General features: G+C 41.7%; 1 protein-coding gene across 1 annotated transcript in view; it reads left to right on the top strand.

The window, feature by feature from the left end:
* The first annotated feature begins 6,476 nt into the window (after positions 1 to 6,476).
* SCEL (sciellin) overlaps positions 6,477 to 19,090 on the top strand; it is a 113,895-nt gene continuing 101,281 nt past the window's right edge. Inside the window, exon 1 of the mRNA XM_056555566.1 lies at positions 6,477 to 6,593. The gene's annotated coding sequence lies outside the window, so the exon portion shown is untranslated. The remainder of the gene's footprint in view (positions 6,594 to 19,090) is intronic.

Consider the following 19,090-nt stretch of genomic DNA (forward strand, 5'->3'; position numbering starts at 1 on the left):
ACATCTGGAGAGCTACAGTTTTTAGACCACTGCACAGTGATCTCCAAACTGTGGACCTCCAGATGTTGCAAAACTACAACTCCCAGCATGTCCAGACAACAAACAGCTATGTGGGCATGCTAGGAGTTGTAGTTTTGCAACATCTGGAGGGATATAGTTTAGAGACCACTGTATAGTGGTCTCAAACTGCAGCCCTCCAGCTGTTGCAAAACTACATATTCCAGCATGCCCAAACAGCAGTCTGGGCATGCTGGGAGTTGTAGTTTTGCAACATCTGGAGGGCTACAGTTAGAGACCACGGTCTCAGACTGTAGCCCTCCAGATCTACTTACCGGCTTCCGTAGGATCCCGGCAGCCGTCCTCTTCAGAAGCACGTGACGCCGCCCGCCGATCAACGTCACAGCAGCCTCCGGATGGGTAAGTGGACGTCGGCGCCCGATCCCCTTCGGTTCCCCGTTCTGCCCCGCCTATTGTGGGTGGGCAGGACGGGGAAAACGAAAGTTAACCCCCCCGCCCCCGGTCTGCTATTGGTCGTCGCCTTTGACGATCAATAGCAGACCAATAGCAGGGATAGGACGGGTGGCAACTCTGCCACCTCACTCCTATGCCTACAGGGGGATCGTGGGTGTCTTAGACAACCGCGATCCCCCTTCTATTCCGGGTCACCGGGTCACAATAGACCCCTATGACCCGGAATTGGCGCAAATCGCAAGTGTGAATTCACTTGCGATTTGCGCCGATCGCCGACGTGGGGGGGTCTGATGACCCCCCTGGGCATTTGCACGGGGTGCCTGCTGATTGATCTCAGCAGTCACCCCGGCCCGGTCCCCGCCTTGCGCGCGGCGGGGACCGAAATTCCCACGGGCGTATGGATACGCCCTGGGTCCTTAAGTACCAGGACGTCAAGGCGTATCCATACGCCCTAGGTCCTTAAGTGGTTAAGGTGCTGCTCCCCAGTTATAGAAATTCCTCCTCATCAGACCAGAAGTAAGTATTGGGGATATGCATTAGCTAAAACTTAACTCTTATTTTTAAAATCTAACAAAAGGAAAGGTGTGCAGAAAACACCATGTGCCGCTTACACCACCAAGTATTAATTTGATGCAAAGACCTCTAAAAGGTGGAAGGGAACAACGTATGGTCCATTGTAACAGGTGGGGGTAAACTTCCCCTGTAGGGCCCTACTCTCGCACTATTTATTCCCTTCTTGGCAAGCGTTTCTCGCCCTACAAAGGTAAGCCCCACCAAGGAACCTCTCCCTATTTCCACCTAAAAACACTGCCATTTCCCAGAGTTTTAAGTTGGAAATAGGGAGAGGTTCCTGTGTGGGGCCGCCCTTTTTAGGGCAAGTAACACCTGCCAAGAAGGGAATTAATAGGGCGAGAGTAGGGCCTTACAGGCGAAGTTTTTACCCCCACCTGCTACAATGGACAATGCATTGTTGCCTTGCACCTTTTGGAGGCAATTGTTATTCGCCCTAAATAGGGCGGCCCCACACAGGTGCCTTTCCCTATTTCCAACTGAAAACCCTCGGAAATAGCAGTGTTTTTAGGTGGAAATAGGCAGAGGTTCCTGTTTGGGGCCGCCCTTTTTAGGGTGAGTAAAACTTGCCAAGAAGGGAATTAATAGTGTGAGAGTAGGGCCTTACAGGGGAAATTTTCACCCCTACCGGTTACAATGGACCATACGTTGTTCCCTTCCACCTTTTAGAGGTCTTTGCATCACATCAATACTTGGTTGTGTAGGTAGCACATGGTGCTTTTTGCACAGCTTTCCTTTCGTTAGATAAAAAAAAAAATTGGGGTCCATATATTTTATCCTAAGAATAATATTAAAAGTTGTTTTACATAATGCATATCCTCAATACTTATGTGTGCACACCAACACTTTGACAAAAGGGACAATTTTCTCCAATTTTCACCTTCATAACCGGGTACTTGTATTGCCACCCACTGCCTCACTCTGTCTCCGGGTCACTTTTAGGACTCCTGATGCTGCTGATGCCACCTCCAGGCTGTGCCATTCTGCAACCATATGTTCTCCTCATACTGATGCCACCTCCAGACTGTGTCATTCTTCCACCATATGTTCTCCTCATGCTGATGCCACCTCCAGGCTGTGTCATTCTGCCACCATATGTTCTCCTCATGCTGATGCCACCTCCAGGCTGTCTCATTCTGCCACCATATGTTCTCCTTATGCTGATGCCACCTCCTGGCTGTGTCATTCAGCCACCATATGTTCTCCTCATGCTGATGCCACCTCCAGGCTGTCTCATTCTGCCACCATATGTTCTTCTCATGCTTCCGCCACCTCCAGGCTGTGTCATTCAGCCACTATATGGTCTCCTGATGCTTCCGCCACCTCCAGGCTGTGTCATTCAGACATTATATGGTCTCCTCATGCTGCCGCCACCTCCGTGCTGTGTCATTTAGCCGCTATATGGTCTCCTCCTTCTTCCGCCACCTCAATGCTGTGTAATTCAGCCATTATATGGTCTCCTCATGCTTCCGCCACCTCCAGGCTGTGTCATTCAGCCACTATATGGTCTCCTCATGCTGCCAACACCTCCACGCTGTGTTATTCAGCCACTACATGGTCTCCTCATGCTGCCGCCACCTCCAGGCTGTGTCATTTTGCCACTATATGGTCTCCTCATGCTGCCATAACCTCAATGCTGTCATTCAGCCACTATAAGGTCTCCTCATGCTTCCGCCACCTCCATGCTGTGTCATTCAGCCACTATATGGTCTCCTCATGCTGCCGCCACCTCCATGCTGTGTCCTTCAGCCACTATATGGTCTTCTCATGTTTCCGCCACCTCCAGGCTGTGTCATTCAGCCACTATATGGTCTCCTCAGGCTGCCACCACCTTCACATTTTGTCATTCAGCCACTATATGGTCTTCTCATGCTTCCACCACGTCCAGGATGTGTCATTCAGCCACTATATGGTCTCCTTAGGCTTCTACCACCTCCAGGCTCTGTCATTAAGCCACTATATGGTCTCCTCAGGCTGCCACCACCTCCACGTTTTGTCATTCAGCCACCATAAGGTCTCCTTATGCTGCCACCAACTCCACGCTGTGACCTTCAGCCACTCTATGGTCTTCTTTTGCTGCCACCACCTCCACGCTGTGTCATTCAGCCACTATATGGTCTCCTCATGCTTCCGCCACCTCTACACTGTGTCATTCAGCCATTATATGGTCTTCTCAGACTGCCACCACCTCCACGCTGTGTCATTCAGCCACTATATGGTCTCATCATGCTTCCGCCACCACCACACTGTGTCGTTCAGCCACTATATGGTCTCCTCAGGCTGCTGCCACCTCCACCCTGTGTTATTCAGCCACTATATGGTCTCCTCATGTCGCCGCCACCGCATGTGCGCTTCATCAGGCATGTGGACAGGGGAACAGGAAGCACTATATATACACCAAACACAAAAGATTAACCCCTCATTGTCAGAACAATCATCCAATGGGGGAGTGACAGGAAGTGACAAGAATTAACCCTACACTGTCCTAGGTTAACCAATGGCTAAACCCACAACAGCAAAAAAAGTGCACCTTATAAAAAGATGCAAATGTGCGTTAGCTGTAAACCTCAAATATTGCACTGTCCATAAAGTGCATACGGTAAATAAAAAAAACACAAACGAAAATAAATATGTAAACCAAAGACAATATCAATAAAATACAAAAAATTTTTAAAAAATTAAATCAGCGAGTGTTCTCAATGGTTTCGTTTAGTCCATTCGGAAATAAAGTGCATAATTTGCAGATCCAAATTATTCCCGGTTGATACGTTTTTGGTATCTATTGGGTGTATCACTTCCAAGATTTCGACCTTCAAACAATCGTTCTTCTTGCTGTGCACTGTCATAAAATGGTGTGACACACTGTGTAATAAATACCCATTTTTATGTTGGTTCTTCAAAAGATGCACTTTATTTCCGAATGGACTAAACGAAACCATTGAGAACACTCGCTAATTTAATTTTTTTTATTTTTTTTTGTATTTTATTGATATTGTCTTTGGTTTACATATTTATTTTTGTGTGTTTTTTTTATTTACTGTATGCACTTTATGGACAGTGCAATATTTGAGGTTTACAGCTAACGCACATTTGCACCTTTTTATGAGGTGCACTTTTTTTTGCTGTTGTGGGTTTAGCCATTGGTTAACCTAGGACAGTGTAGGGTTATTTCTTGTCACTTCCTGTCACTCCCCCATTGGATGATTGTTCTGACAATGAGGGGTTAATCTTTTGTGTTTGGTGGGTATATAAGTGCTTCCTGTTCCCCTGTCCACATGCCTGATGAAGCGCACATGCGCGAAACGCGTTGCATACTGGGAATAAATGTTTTACTGTTTACACCTTGTCTGGTCCTTCAGCGCCTGAAGTCCACTTTCCTTGGAGGTTTTTGTTTTGCAATTGCTACACCGGTGGCACGGCAGCAGTGGACCATTGTTACACACCCTCACCCAAGTTGTGCTGGCCCATGCACAACTTGTTCTGGTAAGCGCTACATTGATTTGGCGATATGACACCATGGAGCGCGCCTTCTTTGTTTTTTTCCCACCTCCATGCAATGTCATTCAGCCACTATAAGGTCTCCTCATGCTTCCGCCACCTCCAGGCTGTGTCATTCAGCCATTATATGGTCTCCTCAGGCTGCCGCCACCTCCACCCTGTGTCATTCAGCCACTATATGGTCTCCTCACGCTTCCGCCACCACCACGCTGTGTCATTCAGCCACTATATGGTCTCCTCAGGCTGCTGCCACCTCTACCCTGTGTCATTTAGCCAGTATATGGTCTCCTCAGACTGCCACCACCTCCATGCTGTTTCATTCAGCCAATATATGGTCTCCTTATGCTGCCGCCACATCCACGCTGTGTCATTCAGCTACTTTATTGTCTTCTCATGCTTCCGCCACCTCCAGGCTCTGTCATTCAGCTACTATATGGTCTCCTCATGCTTCCGCCACCTCCATGCTGTGTCATTCAGCCACTATATGGTCTCCTCATTCTTCCGCCACCTCCAGGCTGTGTCATTCAGCCACTATATGGTCTCCTCAGGCTGTCGCCACCTCCACGCTGTGTCATTCAGACACTTCATTGTCTTCTCATGCTTCCGCCACCTCCAGGCTCTGTCATTCAGCTACTATATGGTCTCCTCATGCTTCCGCCACCTCCATGCTGTGTCATTCAGCCACTATATGGTCTCCTCATTCTTCCGCCACCTCCAGGCTGTGTCATTCAGCTACTATATGGTCTCCTCAGGCTGCCGCCACCTTCGCTCTGTGTCATTCAGCCACTATATGGTCTTCTCATGCTGCCAACAAATCAAAGCTGTGTCGTTAAGCCACCATATGGTCTCCTCATGCTGCCATCACCTCCACGATGTGTCATTCAGCCACTATATGGTCTCCTCATGCTTCCGCCACCTCCACGCTGTGTCATTCAGCCACTATATGTCTCCTCATGCTTCTGCCACCTCAAGGCTATGTTATTCAGCCACTATATGGTCTCCTCAGGCTGTCGCCACCTCCACGCTGTGTCATTCAGCCACTATATGTCTCCTCAGGCTGCCGCCACCTCCAGGCTGTGTCATTCAGCCACTATATGGTTTCCTCAGGCTGCTGCCACCTCCAGGCTGTGTCATTCAGCCACTATATGGTCTCCTCATGTTGCCACCACCTCCACGCTGTGTCATTCAACCACTCTATGGTCTCCTCATGCTGATGCCGTTCTTTAAGATTACTGTAGATGAACTATATATATATCTATATATATATATATATATATATATATATAAGAATATTCTAAAAATAAGCCCCATTCATGGCAAAAACTGTGTATATCAAACCTATATAGTGACACATAAAAATCTCTGTGGTTTCATGCCATGGTGTCAGTAAGCACTTTGCATGCTTTCCTCTAGAAGTAATGTTGTGCAAGAAATCAGAGTTATATGGGGGTACAGTAGGGCCCATGGACTTCTGTAGGTGACATCATATGATGCCATACAACTCAGCATGTAGGAAACTGAATTTTATAGTCTTTAGTGTCACATTTTTTTCTCAGCAACTGTATAGTACATACGTTGCCATTTCTGAATCATGTGGATAAATATTGTTCTAGTATCCTCCAGCCCTATAGCTTGTAATTTGATAGGCAGCATTCTCCAGGTTCTTCAGTGTCTACCCTCCAGCACTGTATGTGAAGTAGTTATGTGTCTATGTGATATTACCATCCATATTAAAAGTTGTACTGTTAAATGTACCATCTTAAAACACAAAGCATTCCAAAGGGTGCTGTCCTTGACTATGACTTAGTGATTTACTGTAGTTATGACAAAAATGTGAAAGTCCTTTGACTCACATACACACCAACTTAGCAGGTGGAAGGAATTTGCAGGTGACACCCTTTCTACACCCCGCCTCCCAATGGAGTGAGTCACGACCTGTGAAGTAGAAGTCATACGGATGTTTTTTTTTTCCTTCAGTCACCAGTCAGTCTATACCTACGCAAGAAGTGACTATTGTATCTACCTGATCAGAACACTGGTCCTGCTGCTGCAGAGTGAGTAGTATATATACTTTTCTCACTGTTGCTTTATTGTTTGCAATATATAACTGCATTTCTCATCATTTTGGAAGTTCAGTTTATTATGCTCTACTAAATTATTTTGTCATGTGTATATAGAAGTATGTTCTGTGTGGGTTACATTACTTAGTTTCAATTCTTAACGTTAATACAGTAATGTCTTCAAACCCTTAGGTGACCAATACATATTAATCTCATACATGGCAATAGTACTACAGTACAATAAAACTCCTGCATTATTAAATGCAATGATATATCATTTTAAAGTTGGATATTTTACTAAAAAGATCCAATAGTGCATATTATTCCTATTCTTTTTACATCTCATCTTAATCAGGAGTATTCTACGAGTAGGATTAGTTCTTTAGGATAATATATGCTGTAGGACATACTTTGCATCCATCTGAGCACATATATAAGATTAGATCTATTATTTGCAAACATTATAACATTCCTGTTTAAATTGGAGTTGTTGTCCATTGATTTTTTTTATATATTGTTGTTTCACACTTTAAGACCCAGCACATGTGACTTGAATAAATAATATAGTTATGCATGATTTTATAATCGCTTCAAACATTTTGCGCAAATGATTGTAATAATGACATCTCTCTGGGGAATGTACTGAATGCCTCTCTTATGACGCAATACAGTTAGTGTTCTCCCCTTCACCATAGAGAGGCCACTTATAAAAAGACAGGCTTACCCAACCTGAGCTGGAAAAACTAGTTCAGTTACTTTTCATGGTCATGAATAGACAGGAATAGTATTTTTAGAAGTATCTGCACTTTACATGCCCAATTTGAGTGGGATGCAAAAAATCAGCTAGGCTTACTAAGACAGACTCATATCAACTGGTTATTCTGTGTTATTTTTTCACTGCCAATAGTGTTCGATTTACTTGAGTGAGTAATAAAAAGCCCCTTTCCACAGTAGCTGCCTAGAGAAGAAAATCACTGTGGGATGTGTAAAATGGGTTTTTTAAAACTGTTACAAAGACCTCTGTTGTGGGTGGTGTATAGCATCATAAAACCTATCTACAATAAAAGGTCTGGCGTAGCATACCCAGCTAGACATGGCAGTGGCGTCAACGTTTATTGGGGGCATGCCAGTACAAGAGTACTCAAGCTGTGTTCACACTGGGTAGCTCTATTGTTAAATAGTCACATTAGTGTTATATAGACACGTTTTATTAGAAGTGTTTGTACTGTAATTACATACACAGCAGCATTTCACTCTTAAGACCATAAAAAAGAAACAACATGACTGACGGAGATTACATGGCTCAGCATTTATTGGCTGCTTAAGTTCTAGAGCCAACAGGGATTTTTATAGATGCAATGGCAATATGCATGGGAAGGGAGAATTTTTTGCAAGAATATTATTCTCTATTCCAGTGTTTCCCAACCAGAGTGCCTCCAGCTGTTGCCAAACAACAACTGCCAGCATGCCCGGACAGCCTTTGGCTGTCCGGGCATGCTGGCAGTTGTAGTTTGGCAACAGCTGGAGGCACGCTAATTGGGAACCACTGCTTTATTCTCTTGCAATCTCTAAGCACACAGTTGGCAATGTTGTTATGATGCATTATGAGGGTAGGGTCACACATGCCGTATTTTGCTGCGTATTTGCTGCTGCGGATTTTCCTACCCATTGAAATTGATAGGTAGTAAAATCATCGGCGTATTTTGCTAACCACTGACTGTAATGGGTAAGAAAATATGCAGTAGAAAATACGCAGAAGAATACGGCTTGTGTGACCCTACGCTAAATAGTATATTGGCCAAGACTCATAGGTTCAGTGAGCCATTCTGTCATTTGAAGTATACCTTTACATTTTTGGCCTGTGCAATCTTCATGTCCGGCGTGGGGTGACACAGTCCACGCAATGCTGTGCAATGCCCAGCGACTTCGATGCACAAGCTTTTTCTAAGGTTAAAGGGGTACTCCCGTGGAAACCATTTTTTTTTTTTAAATCAACTGGTGCCAGAAAGTTAAACAGATGTAAATCACTTCTATTATAAAATCTTAATCTTTCCAGTACTTTTTAGGGGCTGTATACTAAAGAGAAATCCCCAAAAAAATGCATCTCCTGTGATGTCCTGACCATAGTGCTCTCTACTGACCTCTGCTGTCCATTTTAGGAACTGTCCAGAACAGGAGAAAATCCCCATAGTAAAAATATGCTGCTCTGGACAGTTCCTAAAATGGACAGCAGAGGTCAGGACATCACAGGAAATGCATTTCTTTTTTGTATTTCTCTTTAGTATACAGCCCCTTAACCCCTTAAGGACGCAGGACGTAAATGTACGTCCTGGTGCGGTGGTACTTAACGCACCAGGACGTACATTTACGTCCTAAGCATAACCGCGGGCATCGGAGCGATGCCCGTGTCATGCGCGGCTGATCCCGGCTGCTGATCGCAGCCAGGGACCCGCCGGCAATGGCCGACGCCCGCGATCTCGCGGGCGTCCGCCATTAACCCCTCAGGTGCCGGGATCAATACAGATCCCGGCATCTGCGGCAGTGCGCGATTTGAATGAATGATCGGATCGCCGGCAGCGCTGCTGCGGGGATCCGATCATTCATAACGCCGCACGGAGGTCCCCTCTCCTTCCTCCGTGCGGCTCCCAGCGTCTCCTGCTCTGGTCTGTGATCGAGCAGACCAGAGCAGGAGATGACCGATAATACTGATCTGTTCTATGTCCTATACATAGAACAGATCAGTATTAGCAATCATGGTATTGCTATGAATAGTCCCCTATGGGGACTATTCAAGTGTAAAAAAAAATGTAAAAAAATGTAAAAGCAAAAGTAAAAAAAAAGTGAAAAATCCCCTCCCCCAATAAAAAAGTTAAACGTCCGTTTTTTCCTATTTTACCCCCAAAAAGCGTAATTTTTTTTTTATAGACATATTTGGTATCGCCGCGTGCGTAACTATTAAAATAAAATGAACTATTAAAATAAAATGTTAATGATCCCGTACGGTTAACGGCGTGAACGAAAAAAAAAAAAAGTCCAAAATTCCTACTTTTTTAATACATTTTATTTAAAAAAAAATTATTAAAAATGTATTAAAAGTTTTTATATGCAAATGTGGTATCAAAAAAAAGTACAGATCATGGCGCAAAAAATGAGCCCCCATACCGCCGCTTATACGAAAAAATAAAAAAGTTAGAGGTCATCAAAATAAAGGGATTATAAACGTACTAATTTGGTTAAAAAGTTTGTGATTTTTTTTAAGCGCAACAATAATATAAAAGTATGTAATAATGGGTATCATTTTAATCATATTGACCCTCAGAAAAGAGAACACATGTCATTTTTACCATAAATTGTACGGCGTGAAAACGAAACCTTCCAAAATTAGCAAAATTGCGTTTTTCGTTTTAATTTCCCCACAAAAATAGTGTTTTTTTGTTGCGCCATACATTTTATGATATAATGAGTGATGTCATTACAAAAGACAACTGGTCGCGCAAAAAACAAGCCCTCATACTAGTCTGTGGATGAAAATATAAGAGAGTTATGATTTTTAGAAGGCGAGGAGGAAAAAATGAAAACGTAAAAATTAAATTGTCTGAGTCCTTAAGGCCAAAATGGGCTGAGTCCTTAAGGGGTTAAAGGTACTGGAAGGACTAAGATTTTTTAAGAGAAGTGATTTACAAATCTGTTCAACTTTCTGGCACCAGTTGATTTAAAAAAAAAAAAGTTTTCCACAGGAGTACCCCTTTAAGCCCAAAAAAATAGCCTAAAATTTTATTGGTATTTTCAGTGGTATGTGTCACGTGGATCCAGGTTTCACAAAGGACCAGAGCAATCTTTGTGAAGGTATCCTCCGGGTACATACCCAAAAACATACTCTCATACCCTAAAACATTGGGATATACAATTTCCTGCAAAATAATATGCAGGTGTGTGCTTGGGAAATAATATATAAATGAGAGCCCAAAGGAGAACAGAGACAGGTGTAAAGGTTTTTTGGTCAGTAAACATAATGGGGGAGATTTATCAAAATTTGTGTAGAGGAAAAGTTGACCATAGCAACCAATCAGATCGCTTCTTTCACTTTTGAGAGGTCCTTTCAAAAATTGTAAGAAGCAATCTGATTGGTTGCTATGAGCAACTGGACTTTTCATCTGCACAGGTTTTGATAAATCTTCCCCATCTTGTTGTTTTACTATATAAAAAAGTTGTGGCAAACAGATGGGTATTAAGTGATATCAACAAGCAACCAAGTGTTCACAAGATAACCTTTTTAGTGCATCTTTTTTTCTGTGTGAACCTAGAGGCTATATATTCCGTTATTATTAAGTTCAGATGGGTTATGGGTATGTTCAAAATCCATTTGTATAAGATGGTAATAACACTTTTGTGAGTTTTTGCAATCTACATGTAGGGTCCGATATAGCCAAATACTATTCTTCTAGTGCACATGGATAGTATTGAAAACTTAAATGCGCACTGTCAGATAAAAAAAACTTTTGATATGTTATAAAACAACCAATAGGTTTTGCAATTGCTTTCATTAGAACATTTTCAATATTTCATACTGAAAAGCCAGTCAAACAAGTGCCCCCCCCCCCCCCCCCCCCCGCCTGCTTGGACACATACTAGTCCTGCTGTGTCCATGCATCATCACCTATGTCATGGACACACTTACTTGATTGACAGCTGTGAGTGCAGGGCTCACAGCTGGAGGAAAAATCCTCCCACTGTCAGCTTGTGTACCGCTACTGTCAGTGAGGACAAGCTGGGAGTTGTAGTTTTGCTAATGCTAGGGAGATGTGAGCAGACAGCATACTGAGGGAGGGGGCGCAGACCTGCACAGTGAGGCCACGCCCCCTCCCTATGAGAGGAATTCAGACTAGTGAGCTAAATTAAAAGTACATGGTCAGGACTAGGTACTGAGTGATATATAAAAAAAATTATTTGTCGGATCTGACGGGTACGGGTACTTTTAAAGGGGTATTCCGCCCCTAGACATCTTATCCCCTATCCAAAGGATAGGGGATAAGATGTCAGATCACCATGGTCCCGCTGCTGGGGACCCCCGGGATCCCTGCTGCGGCACCGCGCTATCGTTACTGCGCAGAGCGAGTTCGAAGAAGAAGTTGTGTAGTTCTTTCTAGTCTGACCACAGTGCTCTCCTGCTCTGGACAGTTCCTGACATGGACAGAGGTGTCAGCAGAGAGCACTGTGTTCAGACAGGATTAAGATTTTTATATAGAAGTATTTTAGAAATCGGTATAACTTTCTGGCACCACCAGAGTACCCCTTTAACCCCTTAAGGACCAAGCCCATTTTAACCTTAAAGGGGTATTCCAGGCAAAACATTTTTTTATATATCAACTGGCTCCAGAAAGTTAAACAGATTTGTATATTACTTCTATTAAAAAAATCTTAATCCTTCCAATAGTTATTAGCTTCTGAAGTTTTCTGTCTAACTGCTCAATGATGATGTCACGTCCCGGGAGCTGTGCATGATGGGAGAATATCCCCATAGGAACTGCACAGCTCCCGGGACATGAGTCATCAGAGAGCAGTTAGACAGAAAACAACAACTCAACTTCAGAAGCTAATAACTATTGGAAGGATTAAGATTTTTTAATAGAAGTAATTTACAAATCTGTTTAACTTTCCGGAGCCAGTTGATATATAAAAAAAAAGTTTTGGCCTGGAAGACCCCTTTAAGGACCAGGCTAATTTTAGTTTAGCGTTTTCGTTTTTTCCACCTCTTTTTCCTAAAATCCATAACTCCTTTATATTTCCATCTACAGACCCATATAAGGGCTTGGTTTTTATGTGACCAATTGTACTTTGTAATGAAACCTCTCATTTTACTTTAAAATGTACGGCGGACCCAAAAAAAAAATTTTTTTAGGGAGGAAATTGAAATGAAAACCACAATTTTGCACATTTTGGAGGGTTTCCTTTTCACACTATACACTTTACGGTAAAAATGACATGTGTTCTTTATTTTGTGGGTCAATACGATCAAAATGATACACATGGCTAGATACTTTTATATTTTTGTACCTCTTAAAAAAAATCTCAAACTTTTTGTACAAAATCAGTAATTGCCCTATTTTGACCACCTATAACTTTTTCATTTTTCCGTATATAGGGCGGTATGAGGGCAAATTTTTTGCACCGTCATCTGTAATTTTTTATCGATACCACATTTGCTATATAAAACTTTTAGATGATTTTTTATAAAAAATAATTTGAATAAAATGTGACAAAAAAGCAGCATTTTGGACTTTTTAAAACTTTTTACGTCTATGCTGTTCACCGTACGGGATTATTAAAATTATATTTTAATAGTTTGGACATGTCCGCATGTGGCGATACCAAATATTTTTATAAAAATATATTTTTTACGCTTTTTGGGGGTAAAATGGGAAAAAGGGACAATTTTTTTTGATTGGGGGAAGGGATTTTTCACTTTTTTTTACTTTTTATTTTTACATTGTTCAACTTTTTTTTTTTTACACATTTTTTTTGTCCCCATAGGGGATTATCTATAACAATCATTTGATTGCTAATACTGTTGCATATGCATAGCACTGATTAGTATTATCGGCGATCTTCTGCTCTGGTCTGCTCGATCTCAGACCAGAGCCGGAGACATTGGGAGACGGACGGAGGCAGGTGAGGAGACCTCCGTCCGCCATTACAGATCATCGGATCCCCGCAGCAGCGCTGCGGGTGATCCGAACATCTATTTTAACATGCGCAGTGCCGCACATGCCGTGATCTGTACTGATCACGGCATCTGAGGGGTTAATGGTGGACATCCGCGCGATCGCAGATGTCTGCCATAACCGTCGGGTCCCCGGCTGCTGCTAGCAGCCAGAACCTGCCGTGTATGATGCCAGCACCGCTCCGATGCTCGCGGTCATACACTAGAAGTAAATGTACATCCTGGTGCGCTAAGTACTGACGCATCAGGACGTACATTTCCGTTCGTGGTCGTTAAGGGATTAATGAATGTGTATCCGCGATCGCAGAAGATAACAGTCTTTACTAGATAGGAAAATATTATATAACTGAACAGCTCCAGACAGATTACCTTTATATCTGGTCATACATTACCAATCATTCACTAAAGCTTTTCCAATCCTCCTTCTCTCATGTCTAGACGTTAAGTGTATACGTAAGCTTTTCAGGAAACTTGTGTCTTTTCCAGTCTTCACCAGGTCATTGAGTCTTTACATTGGATTGTAGATAATCTTTAGGTTCTACATATCATATAATTCATTCAATTAAATGGCTGTCTATATCCTTCATGGGCCACGTCTGCCAGAACTAGAGCCAATCCCCTCCACTCCATGAGGTACATATGCTCTGCTGCTAGGGCCTACAGAAGTTGTATTAGAGATTACCCTGTCTATCAATATTATAGATTAGGTTGGGCTTTACATAGTAACAAGTGTTGTTTAAAAATGTCTTAGCTATTTTATTACTCAGGAGTTGCACAATAAAAATATAATTGAGACACATCCGTCATCTTTCATCTGCTCACCAATACCTTCCATTACATGTAACCAGTCCATCTTGAAATACAACAAAGAGCAAAGATCTAGTACAACTGAAAACTTGACTCAACAGTTTGAATTGTTCTTTATGCAGAGACAAGACAATTTCACACACCCATTTTTTATTTTTTTTAGCACAGTACGATACTTGGCTGCAGACACTGGATTCAGAAATCGGACTTGTTTCATATCTCTTACATATTTGACAATTTACTACATTTGGATATGAAAAAATAATTGTTATGAACTGAAGGCTTTTTTATCTGTTATAGTTTTGTTGAGTTCTATGCACATTTTACATTCTATATTACTTTATAATTGAACTCACATTCCTGCTGCAGGATATCTGTTTCTTTTCCACAGCAACTTTGCAGCCCGCAAATCAGGATACTGACTTGCCAGTAGTCCCATTCGAGTCTTTGCTAATTCAATCAAATTCGTATCCTTGTATTGGGATCCTAATAATCCTGGGCAAATCTTGGATATGAAGTTGCTGGGAAATTCAAAGAGATATTCTGCTGCTGGAGTTATGCTTTATATGTTTAATTTGTGTTGAATTATGGTGAGCGTGATCCAATATCTGTGGGACAGATGGAAACTGCCCAATAAATAATGAATAGTGCGTCTGTGCACATATTTACCTACTGCTTCAGTAAAACCCCTTCTCTTAAAGGGGTACTCCCCTGGAAAACATTTTTTTAAATCAATTGGTGCCAGAAAGTGAAACAGATTTGAAAATTACTTCTATTTAAAAATCTTAATCCTTCCAGTACTTATCAGATGCGGTATGCTCTACAGGAAGTTCCTTTCTTTTTGAATTTCTTTTCTGCCTGACCACAGTGCTCTCTGCTGACACCTCTGTCCATGTCAGGAACTGTCCAGGCAGGATAAGTTTGCTTTGGGGATTTGCTCCTATTCTGGACAGTTCCTTACATGGACAGTGGTGTGGTCAGATAGAAAGGAAATTCAAAAAGAAAAGATCTTCCTTTGGAACATACAGCAGCTGATAAGTACTGGAAGGATTAAGATTTTTAAATAGAAGTAATTTACAAATCTGTTTAACTTTCTGGCACCAGTTGATTTGAAAAAAATGTTTTCCAGTGGAGTAACCCTTTAAATACCAAATAAGCTTAATTGCATGAGGAGGAGACCAGGATATTTCTAAATTTAGCTTAAGACATAAATGGAACAGAAAGCATCATGCGATATCATGCATCATGTAAAATTACATCTAGAATGCAATGTGTTCTGTAGATTTTATGAATGCAATTTTGTAAAAATCTTTAGGCTAAATACATGTCCAACAGTTACCTATGTTTTACTGTCATTTTAACCAAGGCAATACAGTTAATAAAATTGCTCATTATTAATCATTAAAGCATAGTTTCAATTAATACAGACAATAAAACATTATTGCTTATATAATTTTCAAGTTACTTAGTTGCTCGCTATGTAACTACAATGATCAAACAGATTAAAGCATTATGGTCATTTAAAAAGAAAATAACAACAACTTTTTATTCAGACATCAGCCAAACATTTTGATCGGGCCTCAATGCTGAAACCACAACCGATATATAGATCCGAGAGGAGCACACAGCAGCATTGTTCACTCCCAGCGTCAGCTCTCAATACATGTCATTTCAGGAGACATGCTGCATTATATGTCTAAAGAGCCTAACTGACTCCTGCAATGAGACAGATTTTTCCAGCTATATCTAGAGATCATTGGGGATCTCAGCACTCAGACCTTTTAAAACATTTGATATTTCTGAGTGATATGTCAAACGTTTTTACAAATGACAGAGATGCCAAAAGTCTATTTAAAGATTTGTGTGAGAATAATTATACAACCCCAAATAACTAAGCCTGAGAACTAAAATGATTCCTTTCTCATTTTAGGAACATTGAAGTAATAAATAAACATACACACACAATAGGTCACAGTCCACAAGCCGAGTCAGTACCAAGAGATAACAGAAAAGCCAAATTGCAGAAACAGGAGAAGAGTCAGAGAGCGGAGCCAATGGGTCAAATATGCCAGAAATACAAGATACAGTACAAATGCTATCTAGGAGTGTGAGCTCTTTCACAGGCAAAGCCTGGATAAATACTGAGGGTTTAAATAGGGAGCTAAGCACATGAAAAGCCAACTAGGTCAGCTGACCATCCAGAGAACAGGGCATTTCCACAGTAACCAGAATAAAAAAAGACCTCAGTGCAGATTAACCCTTTGGGTTCTTACAGTGTTTTTTTTTCTGACAGGTATTTTTCCACAGTATTTACTACTATTGTATCTTGTATTTGGCGATTTTTCCATACATTTTGCTCTGAGTTGTCGGGTTTTCAAAAGCTCAAATCCACCACATTTTATGAGGAAACATTAGTAAATTTGTAGGTTCTTTTCCAAAATGTTTCTTTCCCAGATGGCCACGCCCCTTTGTAGGGTTTTTCTGAGTAAAGTGGAGAGTTAGTAGGGACACATGTAACCCTACAAAATCAATGTGCAAAAGCTTTAGTAAATGAGGCCCAATATGTATTTGATTTAAAGACTTACTTTTAGACATTTTACTAATGGTGTTTAACTGATTCACAAGATAATTTAGGGCCTTAGTTGTGCCTTAACACCTATATTCAATGTGATCATACACTTAAGATAGGATTCATAAACAGCTATTCCTCCTGACTACCCGGTATGCAGGCAAGCACAACTCAGCAAATTGTTTATGTATTTTTAATTAGAAGAGGAAAATAAGGGGGAGAAAACCTCTGGCAGTGGCTTATCTCTCGAGGATAAAAAGGATTGGGCATGTTGAAATCCAAAATGCTCAATATCCCCCCCCCCCCCAACAACTACCTTTCTGGGATAGTGAGGACCCCCCAGACACACTAGATACATGCGCTACCTTCACTGTGAATGGCATATAGGCAGGATGATGGCTAAAAACCCCCTCAAAAACTGTACTCATCTCTGATTTCAATGCCGCTCCAGCGAGTGATGCTGATCCAGTTTCCAGTTTAAATTATGGTAGTTATGTATGTATGTATCGTTGTACAGGACGTTGTACATTAGTCGCAAATGCCCCAAGAAATTTGACAAAGTCTGGATGCCCTGGCTGCTGATAGGAGAGTCGGTTGTATCCTCAGAATGGGTCGGTTCTCCTGGGTAGGCTCTTTGTCTCTATCCTGGTCTAGAAAGTGGTGGGTTACTACGGGAGTGTGTGTGAGTGTGTGTGTGCTGTCTGTGTTTCTGTTTAGTGTCTTGGTGTCGGCTGGGGGTGGATCTCCTTGACTGTCTACTTCAATGGTGCCGTGTTACTTTACATTTGCATACGTTGTTGGGGGTGGTGGTGGTGGGGGGGTCTATCTTCGGCTGTATGTTATTTTATTTCTGTGTTCTGTTCCAAAAAAACATAAACATATAAATAAATACAGTCATGGCCATAAATGTTGCCACCCCTGAAATTGTTCAAGAAAATGAAGTATTTCTCATAGAAAAGGATTGCAGGAACACATGTTTTGCTATACACATGTTTATTCTTTTTGTGTGTATTGGAACTAAAACAAAAAAGGGAGTTAAAAAAGCAAATTGGACATAATGTCACACCAAACTCAAAAAATGGGCTGCACAAAATTATTGGCATCCTTTCAAAATTGTGGATAAATAAGATAATTTCAAGCATGTGATGTTCCTTTAAATTCAACTGGGGCAAGAAACAGGTGTGGGCAATATAAAAATCACACCTGAAAGCAGATAAAAAGGAGAGAAGTTCACTTAGTCTTAGCATTGTGTGTCTGTGTGCCACACTAAGCATGGACAACAGAAAGAGGAGAAGATAACTGTCTGAGGACTTGAGAACCAAAATTGTGGAAAAATATCAACAATCTCAAGGTTACAAGTCCATCTCCAGATATCTAGATTTGCCTTTGTCCACAGTGCGCAACATTATCAAGAAGTTTGCAACCCATGGCACTGTAGCTAATCTCCCTGGGAGAAAAATTGATGAAAGGTGTCAACGCAGGATAGTCTGGATGGTGGATAAGTAGCCCTAAACAAGTTCCAAAGATATTCAAGCTGTCCTGCAGGCTCAGGGAGCATCAGTGTCATCGCGAACTATCCATCGACATTTAAATGAAATTAAATGCTATGGCAGGAGACCCAGGAGGACCCCACTGCTGAAATAGAGACATAAAAAAGAAAGACTAAATTTGGCCAAAATGAACTTGAGTAAACCAAAATCCTTCTGGGAAAACGTCTTGTGGACAGATGAGATCAAAATACAGCTTTTTTGGTTAAGCACATCCTTCTACTGTTTACCGAAAATGGAATGAGGTCTACAAAGAAAAGAACACAGTACCTACAGTGAAATATGGTGGAGGGTCAATTATGTTTTTGGCTTGTTTTGCTGCCTCTGGCACTGAGTGCCTTGAATGTTTGCAAGGCATCATGAAATCTGAGGATTACCAACAGATTTTGGGTAGCACTGTACAGCCCAGTGTCAGAAAGCTGGGTTTGCATCCGAGATCTTGGGTCTTCCAGCAGGTCAATGACCCCAAACATATGTAAAAATGAACCCAGAAATGGATGGCAACAAAGTGCTGGAGAGTTCTGAAGTGGCTAGCAATGAGTCCAGATCTAAATCCCATTGAACACCTGTGGAGAGATTTTAAAATTTTGCAAAGGAAGAGTGGTCCAACATTCTGGCTGAGGACTGATTTCAGTATGTTTTTTCCAAAGGGTGTGCAAACAGATATTAAGTGAAGGGTGCCAATAATTTTGTCCAGCCCATTTTTGGAGTTTGGTGTGACATTATGTCCAATTTGCTTTTTTCCTCCTTTTTTGGTTTAGTTCCAATACACACAAAGGGAATAAACATATGTCTAGCAAAACATGTGTTACTGCAATCCTTTTCTGTGAGAAATACTTCATTTTCT

Source organism: Hyla sarda, chromosome 2 (assembly GCF_029499605.1).
Source record: "Hyla sarda isolate aHylSar1 chromosome 2, aHylSar1.hap1, whole genome shotgun sequence".
NCBI lineage: Eukaryota > Metazoa > Chordata > Amphibia > Anura > Hylidae > Hyla > Hyla sarda.